Below are 12,021 nucleotides of genomic sequence, written 5' to 3' on the forward strand. Positions count from 1 at the left end.
ATTCCAAGAAGAACATTACCTCTAACTTCCACCACCCAATGGTAAATCATTGGTTTGTAGCCAACTAAAAATTTCAAGTTTGACTCAACACTGAACGGCATTATGATGCTTGGATTTTACTTACAAATTTGGGCGGAGTTTTATCTCTCTTTTCAACCTGATGTACTTCATTTTCGTAGTAAGAATGTGACGCTTCCCCTGGTGTAGAACTTCAAACCAGTGTCGTCCTTGATGGCCTCGCCACCTTCCTCCTAATTATATAACTTCTACATGCATTAACAGCAATTTAGGTCCATAATTTGTACGGTGGACCTCTTAAGACTAGCCAGAATGTGGTCAGTCTGCTTTCTGGTGCTGTTTGAACCACATTAGGAATGGGAAAACCCCTTACCCAACTTAAGTTACTGGCAGACGTCATAGACGGTGCTCCTGGCATAATTGGTAACTTTTATGATTTCCTTAGCATGGTTGCTGGCCTCAAACAATGTTGAAATGGCTTTACATTTGTACTCTTGCTGCTTCATGGAGAAAAGCAACAGATGAAATATAAAAACAAAAGTTATTTTTTCTAGATAGTACTTACAGGTGAAGCTAGAGGTTATACAGATCAACACTGTAGCCTTTAACACAAGGAAACTTGTGAAGTTCAAATGTTTAAAAAAGGAAAGAAAAAAGAGATGTAGAAAAATCAAAATATATCTTTACATTTAAAATAAACATTGTAACATGACGTCAGTGGTTGACTTCTCTGCTTCTTTTTATCTTATCTGTAATCTATGTACTGATTGGTTGATTCCAAATTGTCTCTTGTAAGTTTTAACACCTAAACTACAAAAATCGATAGTTTGCCAGATTTTTTCTAGCCACAAGTTGATCTTGGGCATCTTTTTCGATGTTTTTTGACAAAAAGGTTTGGAAATTTTAAAGAAATGATGTAAATCCAATTAACTTAACAAATTACTCTATAAACCAGTTGTCAATTTTCTTAAAATATATTTACTCATTGTTAACAGATATAACTTTGAGTATGGTCGAGCATCTCAATCAAATTATAAAAAAAGGCAAACACTCTTTTGTAAGTGAATATATAAAATAAAATAACATTTTTATATATTTTACATTAAATAATTTTGATCGATATATTTTAACCTATAAAGTATACTCAAAATTTCTTTTCTATAATTGTATAATTGTCCAATGGATCAAAAAAGAAATAAAAGCTAGGATATAATTTTTTTTTTATCAAAATGTGTATTACAATTAATAAATGTAAAATTATGATTAATGCAGCATTTTCATCGAAATTAACAAAAAAAAAATGACTTTTGTGTCTATTCAAACTTTGAAATGTATGAGATATTAAAAAATGACATAGTAAGAAATTAAAATCCTACAAAGATTATTTTTCTACAACATGACAACTTTTCCTTACTAGCCGTTTTCGAAATTTTGAAAAAAGTTGAAAAGCAAACCATGATAATATATATACTCTACATACTGGTCATTTTATTATTCATACAAAAAAATTTGGCAATCATATATAAATACCAATGTATAACTAACTTTTGAAAGGAATAGTATTAATCATTTGTATTAAATATTACAAATCAATATAATAAAGTAATACAATATCGATTGATATACTATGTAAGATTTTCATATTATAAAATCTATTGATATTTAATTTATTTAAAAATTGTGGAGAAATAATATTACAATTATAGTCTTGAACTGCCCAAGATATAAATAGCATTTTGGATGAAAGGCTGTGAGATAAAATAAATGTTACGACCTGTGAGGTATGAACAGTTGTGTAAATAAATGACTTGACTTTTTTTCAAAATGATTATTAATTTGTAGTATGGTTAAAATAAACAGACAAATAGGGATTTTTGTTGTCCTTCATTTCACTTATAAATATAATATGATTTTTACCTTTGACTACACACCAATATGTATCATGAAAATACGGCAATGGTCAATTATGAAATAAGATAAAGGAATAAAAATATTAATTTTCAATTTATCATTTAAATTCCCCTACAAAAAAAAAAAAAAAAAAAATTGAGATTTATGTATTTATTTATAATTTTCAAAGGCTGTTTAATACATTATTTTTGAAGTAAGAAGCATTCTAAATCTTTTCAATTATTCACGTTTGATTTTTACATTTTAACTGCACTTACATGTTAGGTTGAGGAAAAAAGTAATTTTGTATTTCCAGCCTCTTTTTTAACTAAGTACATATATCATGCTCATTATTCGTCATCTCGGATCTAAAGATAAAGCGTTGTAAGGATAAAATGTTTACATCAAACACTTCTTAAACAGTATTGTACTGGGTCGGTTCAGTCGTAAATTATGGTGCGTCGAGTATGGAGGACTATAAGGAAGAAATTGACCGTATTTTACATGTTTACTATCTGAAAGGAAAAAACACTTTGAAAATGACAAAAAATAAATAAATAAATAATTATGAATCCACTCTACAATAGTCCGGAACTGGTAGCAAGTAACAATCACGTGATCATGTAAATAACCTACACGCTTGGAAGTACAAATTTGGATTAAATAGAGGTTTGTGAAAATTGGTTGTCTGAGTTTTTTTCCAATAGGGATATGGATTTCCACGAGAATACCATTATAAAGTTGGATTCCAGTTGCCAACAAGTTATTGAAAAAAAAGGAGATATTCGGCTCAAATTGGATGATTGTAACCCTTCTTATAAAGAATGGAAATAAACAAAAAAAAAAAAATTTTTAACTTATTTTTTTTTTTAATTTTTCTAATAGAGCAAAAAGCAAGATCGGATCAATAATTTTGAAAATTTTGGTCCGTAAATGTATCAAATAGAAAAAAAGTATATGGGAGATCGGATAAAGTTGCAAGACTCTTTTTTATTGCCTCAATTATTCGGGGCTGATTTGACTTAAATTGACTCAATTTTAACCCTTAGTTAATGAAATATTATACACTAGAAGATTTATAGAAATGATTTTTAATTCTTCACGAATAAATTTTATCACCAATTCTTTTAGTATGTTCCTACAAAATTAAAATAAATTATATGAAATTCTAAATATATATATATATAACACCTTGTATAGGATTTATTCGAATATTTAGCAATTTCGTATCAAAGTTTAGTAAATGTTTTGATTCAAATTTGTTTTCTGCGTTCTTTTTGATTTTTTCAAAGTAAGAACTGGCCCCTTTAAGGGCATCTCCTACTTCATTGTATTGTAGCTATTATTTTATAAATTACATGCACATTTGTCAAAAAAGATGGTTACTACTTTGATTCAAGAAATTCGTATCAAGAAATGAATATTAAACAAAATTTAAAGGTTTACGATTTATTTTTTCTTTTGTTATATATTCATACAGAATACTTTTAGCATTTCAATTGATATTTATGAGCTCAAAAAGAATAAAATATTTACAAATATGATCCATTATTTAAGTTACATAATTACTGTTATAGTTCAACTGTTTATATTGAAATTAAATACATTTTACAGATTATTTCATATGAATTTTCCGTATAGAATATAACTTTTATGTTTTCTATTATTATAAATTTAAAGAAATACTTACAATGATTACTATTTACCTGATTTTAGCCGTATGTGCAGGAACCTCGTTCTATTGAAAGCAATAATCGGAATGATTTGATTGTTTTGTGATCATGGGAAACTGGGAAGAACTTTTGTTTGCAAAATTATCGAATAATCCCTTGTTAGTCAATTTTTATCTAACAAGGAACAAAATTTGTTTCATTTTGTGAACTTCAAATGAAATAATGCTGAACATTGTCACATTTTAAACGTAAAGTTGTATTAACAAACGATAATCACACAATATTTAGTTCAAAAAATCTCCCAAGGTCTGACATCGATAAAAAACACTATTTAAAAACACTTTTACTTAAAAAAGTAAAGATGGATCCGCTACAGAATTGCTACCTCATCAATTTTTTACGAATAAGTTGAATAGCGAAGATGAGAGTATGAATTTGCACATTATGTAACAAGAAAATAGAAACGTTAGAACATATTTTTTACGAGTGTAATGGGATGAGTCCTTTGGTAAGAATGTGTGAAGTAAAATTAATTGAAAAAGTTACAAGTCAAAACTGATTGGATAGTGGCCACAGATCCAAATATTCCCAGGACTCTTATAGTAAAGGCTCTCATCTGTAAAGTGCAGGTGATAATATATTCTTACAGATGTAGCAAGAAACTGATACCAACAAATTAGGAAAGTGAAATCAAAAAAGAACTCGACATTTCTGCAAATTTCTCCAACAATGGTTGTAAATTTGGACTTTTTGGTACTTGTATAAAAAAATGAAAAAAGTTGTGATTTCTATTATTGTTTTTTCTTTAGCCCATATCCGATATGTGTAGGGATCGTGTTATATTCAGTTAGAGTGTTTGTCTTTGTGTGGCAACCATTGATAAAACAAGGTATGGCTACTGTGCTTTAAAAAAAAAAAAAACAGCGGAGGAATATAAAATTGCAAATACCAAAAATATGGTAAGCCTGACAGTAGACACGATTTACATCACTATTTATATAACAATGAACTGACTGAAATGAAAGTTACAAGCAAAAATGTCCTGATATAAAAATTGGCGGATTGGACAATTTTGCCTCATTTATTAAAAATGCCAGGATATAGATGATCATCGACTAATTACTATCGAACTATTTCAACATTGTATTTGCTTTTGTGATAAAATTGAAATGCACTTCAATATACGTTAGTTTAAACAAAAGGTTTATTAGACGCTTACTTACCGAGATCTTGCAAAATTAATATTTAGTATTTCAACTCTATTGTATTTTTTAGCTGTCATGTGGGTTTTTTTTTAAATAGGTAATCTGAGGAGTAAATATTCTATCATATGTTGTAATTATAATTATTTAACTTCGAGAGTGTGTAGCGAAGTTATAATGTTAAGTCCTTGTTTCGTCTCGGAGTAAAATTGAGTTTCGACATGGGAGTCTTTCTTACCAATGTCTTTCTTTATTTTTTTCCCCCCTTCCCTCGTGATTGTTGATTGTGTCAGATTTAACGAAGCAGACTGACAGATAAGCTGCTCTTCTCCAATAAAATCTTCAAATTATCAGTGTTCCCAATTGATTTTCTGTTGATTTTTTTAACATGGCCAAAATACAAAAAAAATCATCAATGGCGATGAGTGTCTTGCAAAGCTGTCATGACGTTTCATTAGATCAGCTACACGCAATTGTGAATTTGGGGGGGAGGAAGTACACACGGAAATTGGCAAGAAAAAAAACTTTAATTATTATAAATATTTTATTTGATACTGCACGCTATGGTATTTTGAAAGGACTTTCAAATTCTCGACATTAGGAAATACAATGTCAATAGTTTGGATTGTAATTAATGGATGATTTCGTATAACTTGCCCTTTTTACTAAATGACTGACAGTTTTTGACTTTGACGATTTTCCTGGAGGGGAATTTCCTTATTATGATTCATTTGTGTCCTTTTTTATGTATATGATACAATAAAATAATTTCTACTAAGTTCACCTTACTATATTAGGTACTTAACGAAGTAATCATATTTTTCTCGATATCGTGATTATGATGAAGTCTTCTTTTACAAATGTACATTTATATTTATGTACCTTCATAAACATGATTAATGGTGACTTTTTATTATCACTCTTAATTACAATCTTAAAAGTCAGACGTTGCCACTGCATGTAACTTGTTATTTTTTTCTCCTCTCGTCTCATCAACTCTTGTCTAATTGAGGGCAATCATTACAAAATATTAGGAACCTAATACATGCTTTATTATTTGTATATACGTAATAGGGGTTCTTTCCTAAGATCCTGAGATTTCTCCAGGTTTTACACCTACAAAAAATTCGTCGGAAACATTTATTTTTATTATGCTTTTGTATCTTATAAATTTACAGGTGTTCAAATCGAATCAATGCAATCGGTGGTAGACAGTTTAAGGAAGAAAATATTATAAAATTCAATAATTGATAGATGAAAAATGGAAATATGACCTTGGAGTCAACCTGACAATTACACCAATTATTATATTTGAATGTATGAAACAAATGTATATTGTGTTCCCTGTTGTATATCATATACATATTTTGATCTAAGAAATACAATAATTGATACATGAAAAATGGAATTATGAACTTGGAGTCAACCTGACAATTACACCTATTATTAATATAGTAAAGTTTATCTGTTTGAATGTACGTCTGAATAAATGAAACAAATGTAGATGGTGCTCCCTGATGTATATCATATACATATCTTGATCTAGGAAACAATAATGTAGTGGTACTGAATGAAATATTGCAAGCGTGTGCATGCATAGAATTAGAACTGTTTCTGTTTGTTTTGTCTCTAATGTATATCATAATTCATATGCATTTGCAATTAGATGTACAGATTCAAAAAAGCGTATATTAGGAATTTATGTATGGCGCATGAGAGGAGCACTGGTTTGTTTGTTTTTGTTAGGGAGTGTTGTTAAGACTAAAGTACTTATAAGTCATTTCATCATCATATTGATAGTTTTATTTTTCAAACTTTTGTTTTACCATTTCATTCTTCTAAAGAAGAGATGTTAAATGAATTTATAAATGTATTATTTTATTGGATAATTACATGTGCGCATGCTCATGAACAAATAAAAGCAACATCATGGATTTGTTGGGGAGTAATCAGCAATATTAATACTGAAAAATGTGTCTTTTATCCTACGACTAATTAATTCAGGCAATGCCGATTACCACTGCTAGTGATACAATGATAAAGATAACGACGTGTAGAGTGATATTAATATTTACAAATGGACAAAAAAGTGCCACTAGGAACACTATTTTATCCAAATAATGATCACGTGGTTGTATTTTGGCAACTTGGCTAATAGCTTTGGGTAAGACTGATTCATTAATTAATTTAGCTTTTACAAATATGAAAGTAAACTTTTAAATCTTATTCTTTTTATTATTTAAGAACAGGATCCTCATATATTTCTCCAGATCCCGTAGTTTAAATATTTATTTCCCAGGATCTTGCTCGAAGATAATTTAACGGTAAATAAGGAACTTAGTATACATGTAAATGAAAAACAAATGTTATTCCATATAATGGACTCGTTCATTTTCCTTTATGGTTATTTACTTTCTTCTTCTTATACTTGCTTCCCTTCCTTGTTGTGTGGTGATATCAGACTCAGGCATACAAAATAAAACACATACATACATATCGAGGAAAAAAAACTACTACTGAGTTACATTAATAAAAGAAATAAAATATCGTGTGATTGTACTTTTAGTGTGTTTCCTTTTAAATACAGAGGGAAAGGGGCTTTTGTGTGTGTTTATATACATACATATATATTATATGTATGTAGTTTCTTAAAGGAAATCATTCCTAGTCCTGTCAAACGTCTTTATCCTTTACAATATTCATATCTAATAATAGCAAACACCTTATTCTCTATAATTTTCAAAACTATTCACTCGAATCTGGAAAGTATTTGATTACATCTTTGGAAAAAGTACACCTTAGGATGGTGTGGATGTTTTCTACATTGGGAGATCAAAACAATTATCAGGGGTGTCCACAAGATTATATCAATACTTTTTTTTTAGGCAGGGGTAGGGGTTATTTAAATACTAAAATTTAAATTTAAAAAAAAAATTCCAAAATTTTAAACTATTCACAAAATATGTTTTTTTTTTATAGAAAAGTTATCTTACAAAAAAAATTTCAGCTTTGGGTTTGCTTTCTTATCCTTATCAAAAAAAATCTAGTAAATATGAAAATTAAGCTTCACACCCTCTATCCCATCCCTTGCAGGCCCCCATGACTATCAATGCAAAATGAAATAAATTCACCTATTCACTCTATACCAGAGGTTCTCAACGTCTTTTCATTGATGTACCACTCTGGAAATATAGTTTTTCAACCTACTACCCTCATTACCAGTGCAACGTATTTTATTTAATAAAAAAGAAAACGTACGACACTCTATCATCACTTTGTGTTTTATCCAACTTGACAAGTTCTTCTTCTTTGTCTTACATCTTTTTTTTTCGGGAGAGTCAGATCCAAGATCTGTGGCAAGAATACTTTTGGATGAGTACTATTTTATGTATACATTTCAAAATCTAAAGTACCCCTGGAGTGCCTCCAAGTACTCCAAGAGGTTCTAATCACATAAACTTTTGAAAATCCCTTCTCTATATCATAGAAGTACCATTAAACATGTTGTTGTGCTCCAATTAATTAGAAACAAAAAGATAAACTTATCTGTCCCACCCTGGATAATCAATCAAGCTACTTTTTTCAAGAAACAGTACACTCTAATCACAAAACCATCCACCTCTCAAAACCAAAAACATACATCAAGTCTTTTAACTTTACACAATTAGACATCCAATGAAGGATACGTAATATGCCATAGATGTAATTCCGATTCACAGAATCTCAAGTAATAAAATATTTATTTTCCCTATCTTGTCTACTATAGTAAAGGCTATTTTTATCACAACTGATACTTTAGAATCATACTACCTTCAGTAAATTTATAATTTACAAATAATTTTTTTTTTGAATTCCTTTTCATAATTAGAAATTTGCAATAACCTTTGAACTGATATTGATATAGGGAGCTAGAATTGATGTCAGGCAAGAATTTTTTCCTAAAAAGTAATTAAAACCGTATTTATTCCGGGATAGTCAAATTTTTGAAGACTTTTGAATAGTTGTGTACACATACCAAAATTACATTTGATTCTGATATTATCTTTATCAGCAATTATGATGACGTTTCCTTTTAATATTATTTGTAAAGGAATTACATAAACAAATAACAAAATGGTTTACTTTTTTGACAAGAAAACACATAAATATATTCAATTGTAAACAATGTGAAAAAACGTTTTTATAGTTCATTTCTGTGCTCTGGAGTTAAATTATTCATGGTTAGCTTATATAAATTGCCTGCACAACTGAGTAGACTTCCATTTTTAATGGATGGATCTAAAATTATGTTAAATGTAGAAATATTTTATTATTACACTGGTTTAAATAAAAATTAAAGTAAGCTTGTTATTATCCATGGCCCCTACAGCTACAAGCCCCTTATCTTAGTACTAAGCAAGGTGATGCTTTTTATTGGTTTACCAATTGAAATTTTAAAATTAGATTTTTTTTACATTGTTTAATAATCTGTATAGTTAAATAAACGCAGATGTAGGGCGAATCGGCCTTTTTCGAGCATATTCCCAAAAATGATTCCGATACTTAAAAATATACAATTTCTTGTTGATTCAGATCCATTGGTATAACCTTGCTTTCGCAAAATTGAAAATAATTAATTACTGCTAATTTATATGCAACGTTAAAGTCCCGAGAGGCTCTTTCAATATAAAAGAAAATGAACAGGTGACACCTAAAAAAAATTCCTTTTCAGGAACATGAAGCATCCGGCTTAACTGATAATTATCATCAAAAACGTCTACCGAGACTACAGAATCTTCATTTCCAACTTTAGCCAGAGAAACTATCTCAAATTTATCCACACAAACAAATGTACCTGTAAACAGTACCGTATTTGAAAGAGAGGTGAGCATCGAGAACGAAACGGATAACCTATTTTTGATTCATAAGACAAGATCGAATGGCCTCCAAAAAACTGAAAGTCCTCCTGAGTTGGGTTTTGAAGATCCCAATCACACTTCAAGGGACGTGAGCCTGGTAAATCAGAAAAATATATGTAACATTCAAAAAGAATTTACCTCACCGCCAAACAATATTCAGAGGGTTAATCGAAAAGATTAAGCCAAAAGGGGAAGCTATAAGAGTGAGAATCCTCTCCCAATATAGTTGGAATCAAATAAAAAGACCAAGGACCCTATATACGGTAGACCCAAGTCATATTCCCTACCATTACAAGAAACTGAGATATATCCATAAGTTAGTGGTGATATTTTATGTAATCCAAATAGAAAAGAAATATCAAGAGACCAAAGAAAGTAAAGTAAATCCCTGAAGTTAAAACAGATAAAAGATCTTTCCAAAACGGAGAACTGAGAGTTGTTTTGTTTGTCAAGGAGTAGCTAAATCCAATTCTAGTATACGCAGATACAAGGGGTAACTATGTTATTATCGACGACATAGATTTCATAGAAGCTCGAACAAGAATTGTTGCCAGTTATGCCCCAAATGGGCACTCGGAACCCAATTTTAGCGAAATAATAAACAGATGGATGACGGGAGAGCTCGAGATAATAATGTTGGGGGATCTTAACATCACAACGAATCCAATCAGGGATGCATTCAATTACAGCGGCTCTAGAAATATAAAAAATGCACAAGCTCTAGACAAAGTGAGATCAAGTAATTTTCTGGACGATCTCGCCCAGAAAACTACAACCTCAAAACCCAGGCATGACTTTCTTCCCACGGACACTTTCGATAAATCCAATAAGTGACCAACTTGATTAAGTGTTAGCTTCTCCAGCATTGATAAAAATATAATGGATTTCAGTGTCCTTCCTTCTTATCTATCCGATCATTCCCCCATATTACCCAAATTTGCATCACGCTACCTGAGTAAAAAATCTTTTTGCAAACCTAAGGTCTCCCTTCTCAAGTCTGAAAAAATTAAGAAAAAAGTGAATATTAGCATAAATTACAATAAAATAAGGCAAGATATACTCATCTCTTCTAACTCTTGAAAAATTGAAAAACTCGTCAAGACTTATTATAGAATTAGCAAGGGAAGGAGGAGGCAAGGAAAATGAATTTGGTTAAAGCGGAAATTAAAGCGCTCAAGGGATCTGAATAGGAAAAAAACTGAGGAAAATAATGGAATACAAAAACAAGGGTGATATGATAAGAGCAAAAGTGGAGTTAGTTAAAATCAACATATCTGGTACTGGCAATTTTAAAGGGATGGAAAAATACTCTCAAATTAGAATATTAAAAAAGTTAAGTTTACCTGACAGCTGAGTATCCAACAATCCAAAGATTGTTTCAAAACTGACAACCATATTTTTTCGAACTTATATAAATGCAAAGACTGCAACATAGACACCAAATGGAAATTCTGCGAAAGTTGGCGACAAAGTAATTCAAGCTATTGGCGGCAAATTTTCTGGGAGAATAAATACTCTTATTCAGGCAGCCAGACTAAAATAAATTTTGAGGGAATCGATGAGCCAATTAAGTGTAATGAAATTTTAATATACTTATCCACTTATAAAAACAACCATAATCCCCCAGGGTTATTAAGACTCCCAATCCAATTTTATAAGACTTTCGCTTCTGATTTAGCTCTAGTCTTTGAGGGTGCCTACGAGGGGATATTTAATGAAGGTGGTGTTCCGGATTTCATTAGTTTAGGAGCTTTGGTGTTGTTCTGTAAAAAAAGCAAAATATATTTTAGATTAATTATAGACCAATTACTCTACTAAGCTCATCACTTAAAATAATGACACACATACAAAATAAGAGATGGGCAAAAGTGCTCCCAAGTATTATTACGAGGGAAGAGAGGGATTAATAAAATCAAGACTACTGGTGTCAGAGACATTCCTCGCATTACCCAGGATTCCATCAGAGAATTAAAAAATAAGAAAAAAGGCTTTGCTGTATCTATGATAGATTCTGAGAAACAGTTTGACTCTGTTTCTCATGGTTATATACTTCGGCAATTATTCAGAGATACTTCTCTCCCCCCCGTTTCCCATATAATAATTCTCCAGGATACACATAATACAAGAGGCTGTAGGCAAGTGGACTGCTTGTCCCCTTCCTTATTCTTACTGGTGGACAATAGCCTACACAATGAATTAATCAGTAATGACCAGATTAAAAGTCTCAGATATCTAAACAAAGCTCACAAATCATTTTGGTACGGAGACGACCTCACACTGATCCTTGAGGGTACTCCAGAGAGCTTCATACAGTCTCTAACTTTCCAAGCACTAGATAAA

Source organism: Lepeophtheirus salmonis, chromosome 4 (genome assembly GCF_016086655.4).
Source record: "Lepeophtheirus salmonis chromosome 4, UVic_Lsal_1.4, whole genome shotgun sequence".
NCBI lineage: Eukaryota > Metazoa > Arthropoda > Copepoda > Siphonostomatoida > Caligidae > Lepeophtheirus > Lepeophtheirus salmonis.